The 18,237-nt window shown below is 32.4% G+C and overlaps 1 protein-coding gene across 1 annotated transcript in view; it reads right to left on the bottom strand.

Annotated features, from left to right (window-relative positions):
- The window catches only part of Frl (formin-like protein), a 285,761-nt gene that overhangs the window by 59,440 nt on the left and 208,084 nt on the right, over positions 1-18,237 (bottom strand). The window lies entirely within an intron of this gene.

The following is an 18,237-nucleotide window of genomic DNA, read 5'->3' as shown; positions in this document are numbered from 1 at the left end:
ATGTCGCACACACCTTCAATTGACTAATTACACTTGAATTTTACATGAAAACTGTTCCCCTTGATCTAATAATACACTTCACTGTTTAATTAAAGAGAAAAAAGTTAATTAACTAGTACTTTTTTACTGTATTGACTAAAAAATGAAAGTTGTGCCTCGCGAAGATATGATGTGTCCAATAATACCTTAAGGAGTAAAAAACATTAAGGTAAGTCGGGACACACTGTCCAGAATTGGCTCATCAGTATCTTACTTGTGAGGTAATGTGGGACGCGCAATTTTAAATTATCAAAGTTGTTTTCATGACACTATTTATGAATAAATTATTTCAGGAAACACTACACTAATCGTTGGAACATTTTCCGCCTACTTTCCATCTTATAAATCTTTTTTTAATCATATATGAGTATACACGGTCATCTCCCCGGCACGGAAGAAAACTTGGTTGTTTACGGCTGCCGTCAGAACACCTTACAACATTTTTTTTTCGCATTACTCTTTGCTGTTAATTATTTTACTTTTTCGTTGCTTTAGATAAATAAAGGCTTGAAGAATATTGGGATTTTTTTCTTTTTTTTCAAGACTTGTTTATCATTTATAAATACAGTTTTTAGTCTGTGTCCCGAATTAGCTTAAGAATTTGAAGTGTCCCGAATTACCTGAATTTACCTTAATAGAATTTCTTTTATTTATTATCTTAGAAGTTTAGCAAAAACCTTACTATGGGAAATATATTTCATTACATTATTTTTTATGGTAAAAAGATATCAATCGCTTGGACATGTATTGCATGTGTATTGCTTTAGAAAAAAATAACCAGTCATAAAACCTTTCGTTAAACCTTAGATTAAAACAATATTAAGTACGTTTTTTTCAATAGGCAAGAAAAAAAAATTAAGAGAAAAAGATTCAAAAATTTAGGATTAAGCTTTTATCATCCTAAAAAAGCTTTAGATGTTATATTTGTTCATAAACTATCAGTAGAAGTATTAATCGTTTAAAAAAAGTGTCATATTCACTTTTCACAACAAATAAACTTACTTTTATAACAATAAAATTTTTGACTATTCAATAGAGAATGTAAGAAGTTATTATAGCATAAATCATATAACAATGATAGACCTGATTATAACAGCGTTAATAGACCTGATTATAACATTAAAATGAATTTATCTATTAAAATAATGTTTATATTGATAAGAAATTTAAGTATAGCTCATGGTTAATGCAGCAGTAGAAGTTCAAAAGTAACAAATTTAACAAAATGTAATATTGATGCAAAAATCATAAAGAAAGAAGAAATCAGACAAAGTTTTTATTTCAAAAATAACTCTTAATACAATTGTAAATTGTCATTACTGTTAAATTCATACAGGAAGCAGTTTTCTTAAATTTCAGCATTTTTAATGACTGTCAATAAATCTCAAGGTAAAAGTTTCGACAACGGAAGTATATACTCAAAAAAACCTTTGTTCTCTCATGCTCAACTGTGTGTGGCAATATCTAGATGCAAAAATAAAGATAAAATTTGTATTATAAATCAATTATTTAATAATGAATAATCTGTACACCCTTTTTACAAATGTATTTTTATATTTAATGTTAGAATCCATGATGATTTTTTTCTATGAATACTGTTTCATGAACATTATATAATAATGTGCATGTTGCATTAGCTGATCAGATATGCGGGGAAAAGTAGGTCTCACCAGAAATTTATTGGGTTAAAAAAGTAAAAGAGTAGAAAATTCCATCAAGTTATTATGTATATGTTTTGCTAAGCAGATAAGAGGCAAGGTTTCCATGCTTCTAAGCATCGTAATAGTGGAAAAGGCAAGAGTGTGGATCTTACCAAGAAAGTATCAGATTAAATTATGATAAAATAATATAGAAAAATATCTCACTAATATACAAAGCAAAGTACCAAGAATGTTGTAATCGCTAACCACGAAAACTGTTCAACTAATTTTGATACAATTTGGCACATTGATTCTTGACAATTTCTAGATGGTTTTCGCATAGTTTTTTCTTAAAAAAAAAAATCATAATAACAATGATTAAGCTAAAAGTTTTCAGTTTCTGGTAGGTGGTGTCGAAGTAAAATTAAAGCTTCCTGCAATTAAAGTCAGTAACTCTGGTTATAATCATCATACAGAAGATTTCACATTGCATTGTGTTTCAATGGCCGTGTGTAAAAAACAGAGCTTTTAATCATGCAGCTCAGTATCCCGGCTATCGACAAGACTCAGATAACAGTTTATAATAGGCTGGCAACCTTCGCTGATTTTTGACCTGGATCGCAAAGATGACCGAATGCTGTGAATACAAAGGTGTTTTAAACTCTAACTTTCTATGGCATAATACCATATGACGTTTGGCTAGAACATCACTAGCTCTATTTCTCAAGGGCGTAGTAACGGTACTTTGGACCAACCTGATGCTGCCGAAGCATCTTTTGCAACTACAGCAAGCTAAGAAGACTAATCATAAGGAGTTTGGGTAGTAACGTTGACTGGAAATACTCATTATCAGCCTCTGACTGATAGCACCACCAATAGTAGGATAGAATTAGCAAAAAAGCCTGGTTATTTTTGAAAAATTGCTTCTAATGCGAAAAAATCTGGGTGGTAATTAAGCAGTTTGGTAATGAATCTAAATAGTTTTAGACTCCAAACTGTGTCAGCTAACGGCCCAAAAAAGTGGTAACAATGGTCAAAAATGGTTTTTCACGTCTAGAAAAAAACTGGAGAGTCGGACAAAAAAGTTATATAGGAAAAAGAGATGCGCAATTTCAAGACAAAAAAACGAGCTCCAGTGGGACGAAATCGGTCCAGGCGTTTTCTCGCAATTGAAAAAAAAGTGAAACTTTGGACCGTTTTTTGAAAAATTTATAACTCGCGTTCCTTTAAATAATAAGACTTAAAAATTAGATACAAGGTAGATCTTCTGTCCCTTAACATCCACACCAAATGTCAAGAAAATTAGTTGTAAACTTTTTCAAACCACTGCAAGAAGCAAAAAATGGTCCTACCGCAAAAAAAGTTGGACGTGGCTGGTTATTCAACATATTGCCATTTTTCAAATGGCATTGTACTTGTCGAGAATTACTCTATAACCTACCAAGACGTCGTTCCATGAGAGGCCATGCCCCCTCTCCTCATCATGGCTCCAGGGTTTGCGAACGGCTTGTCGCGATGCGGAAACAAGATCTACCTTGTATTTAATTTACAAGTCTTAATATTTAAAGGAACGCAAGTTATTGATTTTTCAAAAAACGGTCTAAGGTATCATTCTTTTGCCAATTGCGAAAAAACGGCTGAACCAACTTTATCCCACCAGAACTCTTTTTCTTCGTCATTAAATTCGCGCAACTTTTTCACCCATATAACTTTTTTTTCGACTCTTCAGTTTTTTCCATACGTAAAAACTATTTTTGACCATTGTTACCATGTTTTTAAGCCGTTAGCTGACACAATTTGGAGTCCAACACAATTTAAATTTGTTCTGAAACCTTTTAACTATCACCCAGATTTTTCTCACGTTAGTGGCAAGTTTTTAGTAGAAAATCTAATTTTATCCCTAGTGTAGGAGCTATCCCCATCCCTTATACTAGTCAAGCGTGTAACATCTTACCAATGACTTCAGTCCTTGCTGAGCTCTCAACCAAGCCACACTTGTGACACCAATAAAGCACACACACACACATAGACAAATCTCTCTGCTTATTCTAGTACCTTTTCCTACGGCGACATATATATTGTACATAGGACTTAGTTACCTACAATCGACCTTTTTAGGGCCTTCTAACGTTAAATTATCTCACCAACATTTTTTTTTTTTAACTGTTTTCAAACAATATTTTTAAGTAAAATTTGACAACCATTCACCTACTAATAGATTATACAAAAGCAGCCACTTATAAACCAAGTAAGTCTGACAGGCGTCACAAGCGGAGTTTTTTGCCAGGAGGCTGGGTATGCTGACGACCGACGATCCTGCATTACCCTATCGAGTCTAAGCATTTAACCAGGTATCACCAATCCCTTCTAAGATGTTCATTCGAAGAATCTCGTAGTGGAGCTATAAAGCAGAAATAAACTTGAGCAAATAGAACCATCTTTACTAGGCAAGCGACACGAGCGTATCTCTGCCTTGGATCACCAAAATGATTAAGCTCTACGATAAAAGGAAGGTGCTTTGGATGCCAACGTCTCCGGCATAAAACTAGAAGACATTGGAAAAGAACCCTACAACTGTCTCCAGTGCATCAGATCGTTGTGATTTTCCTTGCGATCAGTATGGTCAGTATGGTGCTATAACAGCGGGCCAGAGATCACCCTAAGGTATCTAGGCAATTCCATTTACTGGAAAATTTACTTAAGACATAGTTTCACTTACTAGTTTTTTTTATGGTCATCTAACGTCTAACTACCTTGCCAATAAATACATTAGAACGTAACAAAGTTGGCAAAAAGAGACCCTCAGGGCTCAAAAAATTTTAAATGCTTCAAATGTATACAATTTTAGGCGTCGAAAAACTGACTCAGAATAGTCATCAAGATTAAAACAACAGCATCTATAGAGACGAATGAGTTAATCATAAAGTGATGGATTAGCTTTTCATCATAACCCTAACATTAATTACTTAAATCTTTTAGCTGTTTTAATAGTATGTTCTTCTATTAATTGTGGCGCTAAAAACTGGAGAGACAGGACTCCAGGACTTTGTTGCTGTGAAGTTTTATGGTTGCAAAAAATTTTTAAGTTATATGTTTTTTGTCAGCTTTTAATTCTTATAATTTCAAAGAATATTTTTTTTTATACAGTACAACGTGAGGAAGTGTAAATTAATGGCCCTTTTTTTAGTTAAACAACTAGTTTTTTCTTTTTTTTTACAGCTCATCATCCGACCAAAACTGCATGGGTTCCAAAGAAAATTTTTTTCAATTAAAAGATTTGTATTCCAGGAACTGTCAAGAATAGATGAATAGTTTTAAATTAAAAATGTTTGACATCATGTGTCTACACACTAAGGTGTTCTACTTAGTGAATCTCGAGCGAAGCCAAGACAGGAAAGGACACTCGTACAATAACATCAATAGTTTCCAAGAAATCAGAATATTATGTTTAATGAAGCAAATGTGAGAAAAGATTTCATGTGGGGGGAGGGGGGGGGTGATTTAATGCCTTCAAAAATCGTTGGGAGAGAGGAGTGTAGGGCGTCCTAAAAAAGTATTTGGATGAAATATAACAAAAATAAAGCAAGTTTTTATTTATTTTGTAGCACAAATACCATGTTGGGGTAGACTCGTAAGGGAATAAGATTTGGCTTTCCAAAAGAACTATATAATATAGGGAGACATACATAAATATAGTAGTGGGGCTGTGCCCCCCTGTCCCCTGGCTGAACAGCTCCCAGACTATAACATGTAATATGGTCCAATATTATAAACCAAAAAAATTGTTTATACAAGTATTGTCTCAATTTGACTGACTACAGATGTCATGACTAGTCATCGTCGTACTTTTTAGCTGATATTGAAATTAAGTACTACAGAAAGCGTATTTGAAGACAGAGCTTCTGATAAAAAAGTATTACAAGAAGCAGACATGATAATTTGGGATGATATCAGTATGATTCCTCAAAAAGCTCTAGAAATCGTAAATAACACTTTTAAAGATCTATGTGATAGTAAAAAAAGCGTTTAAAGGAAAACTAACGATATAAGGTGGTGATTTTTACCAAATCTCACCATTGGTAAAAAAAACAGTTGTAAATCATAAATAATAGCAGAAACAATGAAATATTTCTATCCATGGCAAGAATTTACGATATTGAATTTAAGAAAAAATTACGTTGTGTTCATAAAGATTTTTTATCTATGCTATTATATTTAGGCGACGGAAAAATCCACTAATCTTCAATTTTCATTAATTGGTTAACAAATGATGGCTGTTTAAAAAATTTATAATGAAACAAATCGTAGTTCTTCAAATAATGTCATCCCAACAACACATAATGAATACACCATTTTGTTGAATAAAAAAGTCTTGAATAATATTAAATGTGATGTTAAAATTTATTGCAGCATGGACTATGTAACGCAAAAACATGTCAATCAAACTTATCATGACATACATTAAAATCTTACTCCCAAGGTTGTAAAATGATATAAATGAATGCCTCTTATCTTATGAACTACATTTAAAACTCGATTTAACAGTAATGTTAATCAGAAATTTAAGTAGAAATTTTATTGTATTGGATAAGTTCTGTACTGGAACAAGAAGAATAATTTCAAAATTATCGAAATACAATATCAAAGCTAAAATTGGTGCGTGTAACAATGTAGAAAATAAAATATTTATTCCGCAGTTCACTTTTAATACTGGAAATTCTTTATCTTTATTATTTATTCTCTACAGAAAAATTTTTCATTTGTACTAGCCTCTGCAATGACAATAAATAAATTACAAGTACGAAATTTTGACAAGGTTGGACTATACATTAAGGAGAAATTTTTTTCTGACGGCCATTTGTATGTTTTCTTTTAAAGAAGTCTAAGTAAAAAAAAAAAAAAAAAAAAAATACATACATACAAAGTAAGTCATACAGTAAACTCAAGTCAAAAAATATTGTTTGGAGAGAAATCATTAATGAATAATTTTTTAAATAAAGTTGGATTTAGCTTTAAAAATTGTAATCCTCATAACTATATAATATAGATAAAAATTATTAGCTAAAGAAGAAAATTTTTTTTTTTTTGTTTTTAAAGCGACATTATTCTAAAAATATCCGTTATTTCAATGGATGTTGTTTATATGATACTATACAATATTTTATAATCTTTAAACACTAAACTATATTAGTGTTGCGATGACTTCCACGATTTTATTGTAATTGAAAAAAAACCAATGCAGCATGCTAGTATCCTAAGTGTAAAATTGTAATGTAGTATTATTTTACTATTCTAGATCCTATTTCATTATAAGAGGGTGAGGAAATCGAGTAGGTCAATAAATGCACGACGGAAAAGCAGCAAAAGGGTGGGCAGGGGCTGACGATGGCATCATAGAGTGGCCAAAAATACAAATCTCATGAAATAAGGTCAAGTTAAATAGGACAATAATGCCAGAGTCAGTAATACACGTCCAGGGGTGGATGGTGGGCTCATCTACCGTTGAAATCCTTACAACCTTATAATATTGAAAGATGTATATATGGGGCATTCCACGTCAACGGAGACAAAAAAAAATTTTTTTTTCTCCAAACTTTGGGAATTAATAGTACTCCATTAGAGAACAATACTGAAATTTTTTCAGATTTTTTGGCAAACACCCTTGCCGTCAGCGTCGGTCACAATTTTGGAATTTTTTCTTTGAAGGCAAAATTCTCAATTTTGTAGACCAATCGATGCGTATTAAAAAAAAAAATAAAAATAGCAATTCGATAGCCATTTTTCCGTAGAACACAATAAAAATATTTTAAAAAATTTTGAGGTTAGTTTTGTCCCTCATTTTTGGATTTTAATTTTAAAATCGATTTTTCGAAAAGTATGACACTTTTTTTTCAATTTTTTTTTTTTATAGCTAAAAATATAGACGTTTGAATGATTTTTGTGCCATGATGGACGCAGTTAAAATGTAAGCGCTAGAGGGCGCTAAGTAATAAAAAACACAGTTTTTACGTTATATCTCGTTCCATATGATAAAAAAATATGTGAAAAAAATGTATTTTTACATAAGTAAAGGCGCCGCATACGATCTCAGTGTCAAATTTAATGAATTCAAAATGGCGGATCCAATATGGCGGCCAACATTTTTAAAATTAACGAATTTTTAAAACTAAAAAGTGTCATTGTTATTTACGTAAAATTATAAGTCGAAAATGTTTTTTAAAAAATTTTCCTAAATTGCGTTATTTTCGTAAAAACTAACAGTAAAGATTTGATATTTTTCGACTCGACAGATTTGGACAATAATAGATAATATGAACATGAATTTTTGAACGGTATAGTTCGTAGGTTGTCCTCGGTTGTTAGGGTCACTGATTACAAATCTAGTGTTGAATTGATAGAATTTAAAATGGCGGATCCAATATGGCGGATCAAAAATAACACACAAGTGAAGCATATATCCAAGTGTTAGTGCACGCTTATTTTTTACTTTTTGTTTACATTATGTTGCATATCTCCTGATTGGTTGCTTTACAATATAGCCAGTTGCTAGTTCACGAGATCTCATTGGTCGAAAGGACTAGTGAGCTTTGAGGGAGTGAGCGGACAAAGCTGTCAGACTTTTATACTATCTATGTAATATATAAGCTGTAGTCACAAATGGCGGACGCAATCCCGTGTTAATTTTTTTGAATTCATTAAATTTGACAGTGAGATCGTATGCGGCGCCTTTACTTATGTTAAAATACATTTTTTTCACAAATTGTTTATCATATGGAACGAGATATAACGTAAAAACTGTGTTTTTTATCACTTAGCGCCCTCTAGCCCTTACATTTTAACTGCGTCCATCATGGGACAAAAATTATTCAAACGTCCATATTTTTAGCTAAAAAAAAAAAAAAAAAAATTGAAAAAAAAGTGTCATACTTTTCGAAAAATCGATTTGAAAATTTAAAACCCAAAAATGAGGGACAAAACTAACCTCAAAATTTTTTAAAATATTTTTATCGTGTTCTACAGAAAAATTGCCATCGAATTGCTATTTTTATTTTTTTTTTAATACGCATCGATTGGTCTACAAAATTGAGAATTTTGCCTTCAATGAAAAAATTCCAAAATTGTGACCGACGCTGACGGCAAGGGTGTTTGCCAAAAAATCTGAAAAAATTTCAGTATTGTTCTCTAATGGAGAATTAATACATAAATTAATACTATTAATTCCCAAAGTTTGGAGAAAAAAAAATTTTTTTTGTCTCCGTTCACGTGGAATGCTCCATACATATATGAAGAGCTGACTTATGTAGACTTCAAGTGCTCTTAAAATAATATACTAATAACATTAGAAATTTATGCAGACTGTTCGCATGAGTACGATTTTGTGTGTATGTATATACATATGAGTGCACGCTTTGAGCGCTAACTCTCACATGCCAAAAAAAATCATAACATAAGCTTTTATGCAAATTAAATTTATGCTGATTAATTATACATATATTTTTTCCTCAGTTTCTATTTATCCACTTGCCATGTTGTTTTCTATTGTTCTATCCAAACTGTTCTATTCATTTTGTGCAGCAACTTAAAACAATGTCAGCTGCAGGGAAAAAGATACTGACACTAACTAACAAGAATACACAGCCTCCTATGGGCGACGATTTGTTACAAGAGTTTATCTAAACAATAATGTATCTTTAACAACTGACATAGTTTTGATAAGTGTTAAATATACTTCTGAGCTAAAACTACCAATCTAACAGTGCAATAAAAAAAAATCCTTACATGCTTGTGTTTTGTGAGTGAGTATTACGGTTTTCCTGGAATATCAATCCATTTTATAGAGTACTTTCAAGTCAGCACATCAAAAAGTTATATTTGTTACGCTCCCTCATGCATTATATATATTTCAGTTAATAAATTTACTGCATTTTTCATAAAATTATGAAACAAAGCATTTTTTGCTATTAATTTGGTACTTAGGACTAAAAAAACATATTTAAGTTGTTAAAGATACATTAATGTTCAAGTAAACGCTTGTGAAAAATCATCGACTACAAGAAACTACCTATTCTTGTTTGTTAGTATTGGCATCTTTAGCCCTGCAGGTATAATTGAATGCTAAACGAACCGAATCAAATATATAAAAATAGGTTATATTTAAGAATAACTTCATAAAATAAATAAAAATATATTATTATTAGTCATTTTATCAACGGTTATTATAAATATGTAAATAATCAGATACGAAAAATTGGCAATGCCAGAAATAGTACCTAAAATTTTAGAGGAAAATTGTTTTTACAAAAGAATAAATAAAAATAGTACATTACGATACTAGTGCGCGAGGAAGGCGATTGACGCACGCATGTCAATCACCTAACCTCTTGCAAATGTGGTGTATACAACTTTTCGATACATTGTACGCGGGGAACGAGATTACGAGCCATCTAATGTGGCTCTGCTAAGACCTCGACGTACACACGCACTCGCACGAGTGCGCAGCACGAGTTGTGAGTCACTTGTGTGAATCGAGGTCTTTAGAGCCACAACAGATGGCTCAAAATCGAGGTCCCCGCACAGGGTGTGTCGAAAAAATAATTCCTGCATACATAAAAATAATGCGCTTCAACCAATTTTTTTCAAATCCTCGAAGCACCTAAGAAAAACATTAGAGCGATGTTAAGAAGAACTGTGTTGGGCGGGCTGTGGGGGTCAATAGGAATTAGATCAAAATGCCATTAGTCAAAATAACGAAAAAAAGACTACATTTTCCTTAAATTGTGGGGCTCAGTAAGTGGGTGACGGGGGGGGGGGTCAGTGAAGGGGGGTTGTAAAAAATGCCACACATAAACAAATATATGATATAGGAACATCTAAAAATATAAATACGCACTAGTGAGGCTTCGCCTCTTGCACACCAACTCTCTACTACTAGATAATAATCTTAACTAAATCATACAATTTTCATATTTCTTGAAACATGACAAAACAAGCTTGACTTTAACATTTTTAATTGAAAAGTAAAGCAACATTTTGACTGTCTATTATGTTAAATAATAGGTGAACTTTGTTTTTAATAACAAGTTATAAATTTTAAGTTTTAATTGGTAAAAAAAAATTTTTTTTTTAATAATTATAAACGTTTTTTAAAATATTTATATAAAATTAGGTACGAGGAGCAACATCATTAAATAGTAAGAGAATACATTACAATACAACTTACAAAACAATTTAAGAAAATGCTACTGAGGCGGGTTTCAAAAAAGGAATTACTTGATTTAATAATATTTTCGGAAAGGCTAGTGCCACAATCTTTTCGTTGTAGTTAAAATAATTTTTGTTTTGCTTTAAGTTAAAAAAATTATGAAAATTGTTTTACAGAAGGATTCAATTTAAATATCAAAAGTATTAAACTGTATTATACAAATAAAATAAGAAAATAAAAAAATTATTCTGTATGAATTGTTTATTTTAAAAATCAGTATGAAACAACTATTTTTGAAGTTATGTGCATACAGAATGACAAAACTTTTATCATAGACGTTCCTAGTTAGTTAGGCACAAAAAACTATTGTACAAAATTAAAAATCATTATTTTATTTTGCAAGAAAAAAATTTATTTATGGCTTAAACTGGCATTACATCCTTTTAACTTTAAAAAAGTGTGACTAAGAATAAAAGGTTTTGTTTAGCTTCAAAATTTAACGAATAGTAAAAACATTTTAAAAAGATTAGAATAATTAAAAGTAAGGAAAATTGGGTTTTATCAAACGAAATAAGGTTTTAATAACTCCAAAAAAAAAACTTTGAAAATATAAGACAAGATTTTTGTTGAACACTTCCCATTTAAAGAAGAAGTATTTGGAGCATTATCATAAAAGAAACTATTTTATAACCATTTCGTTGTTTTAGTTGAGTATTTTGGAATAATATGTTAATGTAATTATTGTTCCAAATAAAAAATAATAAAGAAACCATGATTTTTGAGATAAGATTACAGTTAGAAATTGGAGAATAGAAATAAATGATTCGTTCCACAGAAAAAAAAATATTACGTATATTTTACCTGAATGTTTTTATTAACAACAAATTTTTTTTTAAATCAAAATAATTTTTCACTTTTTATACTACAACTAAACTTTTTTTTCCATTCCATCAAAAACTATAAATAGAGAGAACATTGCAACAAAAGTTTTTAAACTACGAATGACTGTAAATTTAAAAAATGCATCTATATTGCGTTTTACTTTATACAGAAAACAATTTTCTTTAATTATAGCATTTTCCGTGACTATCAACAAATCTTAAGTTCAACACGAACAAGGGTTAAATTTAATCTAAGTAACCTTTATACTTAAATAAAAAGGATAAGAATAGTTCTGTCTTTACGTGGTAAGTAGGGACACTGGCGAGGTACACTGTATTAACATTCCGTAAGTTTATTTATTGTTTGTTCACCAAGTATAATACGACCCAATAATATTGTTACTTATGTTTCATAAAGCAATTAATAAACTTATTAGAAAGTACAAAAAAACAGTGTTGTATAGCAATATTACAATGTTATAAACAACATAATATTGTAAATTATTTCTACAAAAAAATTTGCTAAAATTGACAAAACAATATACATTGTTATTAAAATAGTTGAAGTAAAAATAAAATTTTGTTTGAATGTTTCAAAAAGATTAAAAAGTACTGAGTCTATTACTCAAAACAAAATACCGGAAGAAATTTTTTACATATATATTAAAACTAGCAGCCCCCCGTCTCGGCTTCGCCCGAGACTTACTAAATAAAACACTGTAGTGTGTTGACATGTAATGTGAAACATTTTCAGTTAGAAATTTTACACATATTTCTGATACATCTCAGAACAAAAATCTTCTTATAAAAACATAATTTTTGGGAATCCATATAGTTTATTTGGTCAAACAATAAGGTGTAAAAATTCAAAAAAATAATTATGCTGCAAAGTACCGTGCGTTCTTTATGCCATAAAAAAATCGGTGGCCATAAGAAGCCGTTGATTCACAGTTTCTCCCGTGTAATTCACGAAAAGGGCTATTTTTTAAAGCTGTTAAGATTTTAAACGCCCAAAAAATATATATTAAAAAAATTTTTTCTTCTTATATCTCACAACTTTATTACCAGAGCAACAAAGTCCTGGACCTTAAACCCTACATTTTTATTGCCACAAAAACACAAATACATTTTCTACTCATTAAAAAATCTGGAGTAGGATCTGTAAAGATTTCAGAGATTGCTGTGAGGGTACAATGAAAAGCTGATCTCTCACGTAATGGACTCTTTAGTTGTCGATTTTGACGCTGCTGTTTTAATCTCGATAAATTTTCTGCGTCAGTTTCTTGACGCCTAAGTAAAATTGTATTTATTAGATACACTTGAAGTTTTTCTTCCAATTCACCCTCTTGCAACTTTTGGCATGCTCAAAATTTTTGTAACCACTAAAAGCTGTTTTCTGTCAACTTTGTTAAGTTCTACTATATTTGTTGGCAATGTAGTTCGACGTCCGATGGCCCTAAAAAAGACCGGTGAACTTTTTAAGTTAACTCTTTCTTCGGGAGAAAAATTACAAAGTCCGAAGCTTTGGGGCTAGTTGTAGTGCTTTTTCCCAACGTCTCCTGGTATAACGTCGAAGACGTTGGTGTCTAAAGCACCTTTTTTATTTGCAGATTCAGTTGTTTTGGTGATCTTAGACGGGGAGATTGGTTAGTGATACTCGTCCAGTGGAGGCTGTCCCGTTGGCTCAATTTTTTTTTCCTTGATAGCTGTTGTAGGTTTGCCCAGCGCAGCCCTTGGAGAGGATCAGTGATTCCTGGTTGAATGCTTAGAGTCGAGAGGGTAATATAGGGTCGACGGTCACTGGGGTTCCCAGCCTTGCGGCGAACAACTCCGCTTGTGACGTCTGACAGTGAATGACTGACTTTGTTTAATAGTGCCCGTCTTTAGTTAATGTAGTCTTTTAGTCGACGAATCGCTTTCGGAAATGGTAGTAAAAATGTATTTGTTGGCAAGGTTGTTTACACTTAGGTGGATCCTAAAAAGAACCGATGAAATTGATGGTTAAGTAGGGAACGTAAATACTTATAATGGCCCTAAAAAGCACCAGTGGTGAAACTTCCAGGCTATTCTTTATTATTATTCCTGATGATGAAGAGCTGGCTACGGGTTGCTTGATTCTTTCCCTGTGAGTCTCAATGTACGGAGACTGTAATGGAGGGAGGTACGCCGCTGACCAAAGAATATCTTGTCTTCGGGTCGTTCCCCGGATAACCAACCGCTCATTGTTAGACGGGAACATGTGGGTAAGCACGTTGGGGACGCGACGACCAAGAAGGTAGCCGTTGTGGCTTGCCCGTGCCCCTCAGAGCTGTTTTTCCCTGGCTTACATTTGTAGTCAAAAATTCTCTTACTGCACCAGGTGAGATGGTGGGACTGCCACACAACTCTGAAGAGTTGGTGCAGATTGTGCTCTGGCTAGATATGTCTCCTAGTATTATGCCAGAGACGGCATCGGTTGGAATTTTTTTTTTTTTTTGATCGCACTCGTCGAAATTCAGGGTGAATGGACACCTAGGTCCCTTCCCTTTCACGGAAGAGTGTCGTCCATAACCGAGATACCCAGCTGCAAGACTTTCATCAGTATGCCCTGTACAGTTCGTTGAACCGCTGAGTATATCTGCATGGATATCGAGACGCTCCGGCTTATTATAACCACACTTATTTAATTCTGTTGCAGGTAGCATCGATTTTATGTCGACGCCACCTAGCGGATTTTACTGAACTAAAGTGAAAAGCTGGCGTATTTTTTCAAAACTTTGAGCTCATTTATTGCTATTGTTATTAAATTTTTTATGATAAAAACTTTACTAAAACCATCTAGGGAGTATCATGAATCAGTGTGCAAAATTTCAGCAAAATCGGTTCAGTAGTTTTCGCGGTTAGCGATTACAACGGTTTTAGCGACTTTGCTTTATATATTAGTAAGATAAAAGACAAAAAGGACCCGTGGAGCTAAGAAAATCAAACAAAAAATTCAATTAAACGAAATAATAAATCAACTGTAATAGTTTTCCCTTGTAGTAAAGGTGGCTTAGAGTATTCTAAAAATGAAAAGGGAAGCAAATGGATATTGTGAAAGAAAGGGAGGCTGAGAAGAAGCAAAGTGTCATTAAAAAAATAAAGAGGACTGAGGGAGGTTAATAGGTATTATCATAATGAGGGGCAGCTGGGTGAGAGTTTTTTTCTTTTAACTCAACCCAATAAAACTAAACTAATTTTACGTTATATTGAGGGAGGCTGAGAGAGAGAGAGGACCTAGAAATGATCAAGAGGGCTAAGGAAGAGTAGAGGGTTGGTTAAGGAGGCATTCAAATATTTGACGCAATGAAAACAATCGAGAAATTAGAAAAAATTTTACCTTATTTCAAGGAAGGATGGAGGAGGGGCATGTAGAATGTCCCTCCAAAATGACTGTACAATATAGGTAAATTTATGAATACACGTTAATAAAAGGTGACTCATGTAGACATTATTACGAAAAGAAATTGCAATGGCGACAATGAGAAAAAAATCCTACTTATGCGGACTGTCCGCAAAACTGTCCCATATTATTGGTATATATTGCGGGGTGCAATTATACAGATACGGTGCCTCATAGGCACAGGGTAACCGAACAAAGCAAGGAATTTTAAAGTCACTTGGAGGGGGGAGTTTCGCAGTTGGGAAAAGATACCGTAAAAGAGTATTACGAAGGAGAAACGCAGGTAGAAAGCCGGAAAAAGTTTAGTTTTAGGACTCACGTTCAACCTGTTGGCGTGTTAATTCTTTGTCACCGTGACATTAAAACCCTAGCGGTGGCCTCAACAACGTACCTTAAATCAATTGATGGTGCTTCGCTTTATTCAATAGTTTTTGATTTTTATTTTTGCCTTTCGTGAATCTGGTGGTCATCGTGTTTCCAAGCGTGTATGTTGGGATTCCCGTAAAGACGGTGATGTTTTTACGCCCATCTCTTTCTCAAATTGAACACACAAGAAGGGTTATTTACGTTTTAAGTTCCTCTCAATTGAACTATTAGTCATTATTCAAAGCGATTGTTTTTTTGTTTTATTTTATTTCCCTTCAATTATGTAATGAAAGAATTTTGTGGCACTTATGAAACTGTTAAAAAAAGAAGAGGATGTTTCATTATAACTTGCGTAGTTGCTTCAAATTGTATGTTGAGTATGAGTTAATGCAAGATCATCATATATCTAAATTTTTTGATTCATTTTGTATACACTGTTGAATACCAGTTATATTATTTGTTATAAATCATATAAATCATTCCATTTTACTTTAATTTATAAGCTAAACCGTTGGAATCGAATTAAATAATGTAATTTGATACTCTGTTAAATCATTGTTTTTAGTTATCTTTGAAGTTTTCTGTATGTGCGTTATGACTATTGAATTTGTTTTACTTGATAATACTGTATGAGATAAGAAACGATTAATTTCACCCATTTTCTAAGTTGCATTAATTTTCATCATATCTTTTAAGCCTATCGAATCATCGATTAGAATTATTATACAAAACTATTTGTTAAAACAAAAAAGCGGAATCACAATTTCTTTGATTTTTTCAAATACTGAAAATAAGATTAAACTTTTTCATTTTTTTTACGTTTGATGGTCACTGTATTAGTTCTCAATTTTTACAAGGAATACAAACTCTTTATATGATCTTTGTTTTCTTTATTTAGTGACACATACCTTTTCCCGAATCTCAACATTATCTTGTAATATCATAAAAGTACTTTGAGTCTCTGGAGGTGATTTATAGAAATGCGACTTATTTGTTATAAATAAGGAATATACTTAATTTGTTCGTTAGTTAAAGATAAAATTATTAAAAGAAATGTTAATCAACATATGTCTTGCAAGAAAGGTTGTGCAGGATCTAGGAAAGGTAGCCACATATGTCAGGATCAGGGGGCAAAGCCTTTGCTTCCCTCTATGAATGAAGTAAAAGATTGATAGGAGTGTGTGGGGGACCTGTGGGGAGACAAGAAAAATTGTGTGGGTAAAGAGTGGGAGGTCGGTAGGGGACTATAGAGTGATTTCAATTTTTCTTTACTTTATGGGGGATAGTGGGGAGACAGGAGAAATGTAGGAGCATCTATGGAATGCCCCATGGAAATGATCATATAATATAGAGAAATACGTGTATACATGCACAACGTTTGGAGCTTTGAATTATTGTCAGCATTTTAAGAGGGCGTCAAGCGTGAAGTCAACTGGTTGATGTGGGTTCTTAATTTGCTACAAAATATACTCTCAATTAAAATTTTTTCCGAACGTGTGATCTGCTGGAGTAATCTCGATTCACCAACAGATTTTATGATCACAAGGTTAACAAGTCCTAAAAAATGGATCTCTATTTTTTATTTTACTTTTTTATTAAACGTGCAATGTATTTTGTGGTATAAGGCTTCAAACTAGCCGGGTAAACAGTTTTGAGTGATTGTTCGCACAGGAGTCAGCCAATCCATCAATTTTCTCGAGATCAGTATGTTCTACAATATTAATTGCTTTAATTTAAATTTGTCACAAATTATTTTTTCTTCAGATTTTACAACCATTTCTAAGAACTATACCTGATAGACTCTGCATTGCTGTGTTACTCTGCATGTATATGCTACCGTCATGGGCATATTAAAAAATCGCCACAGATTAAATGTGATCAATCACTTTACACAGCAATGGAGACCTTATTTAACATGGCTTCCGAACAATCAGACCATGGTTGGAAATACGTACACGAAGAATTGGTTTCGCAAAGGTACGAGCCAAGTGAGGAAAGATCAGGTCTCGAAATCGGAAGCCTATGTTATCAAACTCTCGAGCTGTAAGAATCACAAACTAAACCACCGTGCTACCGTGGTCGCCACAAATTATACATTTGAGTATATTACTTTAAATTTTTTTGAGCCTGCGATTAATAGAAGCGCGCGTAAGATATGCTGGCGTGATATCTCGTTAGCAGAGATTACTTGCCTTCTTCGTTTAACCCAGGACGCTAGCTACTGTAACCTTACCTAAAGTCACAAAAAAAAAGTGAAAAAGAGAAATTAATAAAAAAAAGAAATATAAGATACAACAACTATGATGAAACAAAAAAGGACAGCAGCATTAATTATTTATTTATACCGTGTTAAAGTGTATTTATATGTCTTTGTTAATAATAAAAAAAAAAACCTAGACTATAAGGACTACAGAATATTATATAGAAAACGGCAACCCTCTACTTGAAGAAAAGATAAGCAATCCAGGAATAAGTAACAAATATATCTGGCTGTATATTATACATAATTAGAAGTGATAATTCTAATTTTTTTTTGCTCAGGTGGTAATGTACATCCAAAAATGACAGAACCATTTACTTTTTTTTATCAGTATATATAAATCAGGCTACTTGTGTACTACTTTGAGTTTAGAAAAAAATAATTTAACGTTAAATAAAAATAAAAATTATCAATAGCTCACCACTAGT

This window comes from Copidosoma floridanum, unplaced genomic scaffold, assembly GCF_036245765.1.
Source record: "Copidosoma floridanum isolate Cflo_tuat_1 unplaced genomic scaffold, Cflo_Japanese_pri ptg000027l, whole genome shotgun sequence".
NCBI lineage: Eukaryota > Metazoa > Arthropoda > Insecta > Hymenoptera > Encyrtidae > Copidosoma > Copidosoma floridanum.
Note: the sequence above shows the minus strand (reverse complement) of the source record. Positions and strands in the feature narration are given on the sequence as shown.